This window comes from Capsicum annuum, unplaced genomic scaffold (assembly GCF_002878395.1).
Source record: "Capsicum annuum cultivar UCD-10X-F1 unplaced genomic scaffold, UCD10Xv1.1 ctg76892, whole genome shotgun sequence".
In the NCBI taxonomy this organism is placed as follows: domain Eukaryota; kingdom Viridiplantae; phylum Streptophyta; class Magnoliopsida; order Solanales; family Solanaceae; genus Capsicum; species Capsicum annuum.
In genome coordinates, this window is record NW_025887236.1 from 6,573 (window position 1) to 8,215 (window position 1,643).

Consider the following 1,643-nt stretch of genomic DNA (forward strand, 5'->3'; position numbering starts at 1 on the left):
CTCAATCTTCAAATAGAGAAGATGTAATGAAATGGTAATATCTTGGCTCCTTTACTCTATTTCTAAGGATATTATTGATAGTGTGATATTTAGCACTGCTAATGATTTGTGGATGAGTCTAAAGCATAGATTTGGATAGCCTAATAGAGCTAAGTTGTTTCACCTACAAAAGGAACTCAATAGGTTAGTTCAAGGAAATAATGAAATTGCAGGATATTTCATTAAACTTAAGAGACTCTGGGATGAGCTGGAATCTCTCAAGTCTGATAAGTGCACCTGTGTGTGTACTTGTGAGGATAAATTGAAGCTAGTGTAGTCTCTTGAAAATGAGAAACTTATACTATTTCTGATGGGTTTAAATAATGAGTATGTTCAAGCAAGAGAAAATATCTTAATGATAAATTCTTTGCCCAAAATAAATGTTGCTTACTCTCTGATTTTACAAGATGAAAATCAGAGAGAGACCTATATGAGTGGTTTAATCCCAACTAATTTTTCTTTCTTTATGGTAAGAAACATGAATCAAAACAAATTTGGCAAGAAAGTTTAGAAAACTCTTAGTTCTATGCCTAATTTGTTATTTAGATCAATTAATTCTTACCAAGAATGAACAATCATTAACCGTTACCTAAACACACAAGGACAAATCAGCCACAACAGAAATTTAGGATTAAGAAGAAGTATAATCCTAATGAGTACTGTGATTTTTTTTGGTAAGATTAGGCATGTGGTGATAATTGTTTCATGTTACATAACTTTCCTGAAGATTTTCAGCTCACAAACAATGAAGGAAATCAATTTCAAATCAGAGAAAATGTTGTTATGTCTACAGAAGAAGGTGACAATGACCATATGATTGACATGGATCTAATCAATCAATACTTGAACAAAGAGCAATTCAAACATTTCATTCAAATGACAGAGCAGAAATCAACAAAATGATAATTTATGAATAAAGGACCTAAGATAAGTGTTAATGCAGTTGTTGGTACTATGCTTAAATACTTTGAAACTTGTCTTTTAGTTTTTAATTCTGGAACATGGATAACAGATTCAGGTTTTTCTGAGCATATATGTTACAACCCTAGTTTTTTAACTTCCATGACAACTTTGAAAATTCCTCATAACATTAACTTACCCAATTCTAAGTCCATTCTTTTGACTCACATAGAGAGTGTTCTAATTCCTAATAATCTCATACTGCATTATGTTCTTTATGTTACAAGTTTCAAATACAATCTGCTCTCAATTCATAAATGTAATGTCTAGTACAATTATATTCTATCCTTCACTTCTAATAGTTGTGACTTACAAGGCCCTTCAATGAAGAGGCCTCAAGCTTTTGGTGAAACAAAGGAAGGTCTATACTTGCTTCAGATCATTTCTAAGGAGTTTAGTAGGAATCAATACATTATCATTCCTAAGGAGGTTAGTGGGAACCAAGACATTCAAAGAGATTTTAAGATTTTTTCTTGTTTTAATAGTGTTATTTGTAATCCCAGTTTAGTTTCATATTGTTTTCAGTTTTCCTTACACGGCATTTGCCGTATTCATTAATGGAAAATATTAATTTCCTTATAATTTTCTCAAATTATGATTGTTATTGTGAAATCTGTCTTTTGGCTAGGCAGTCTAGATTACTT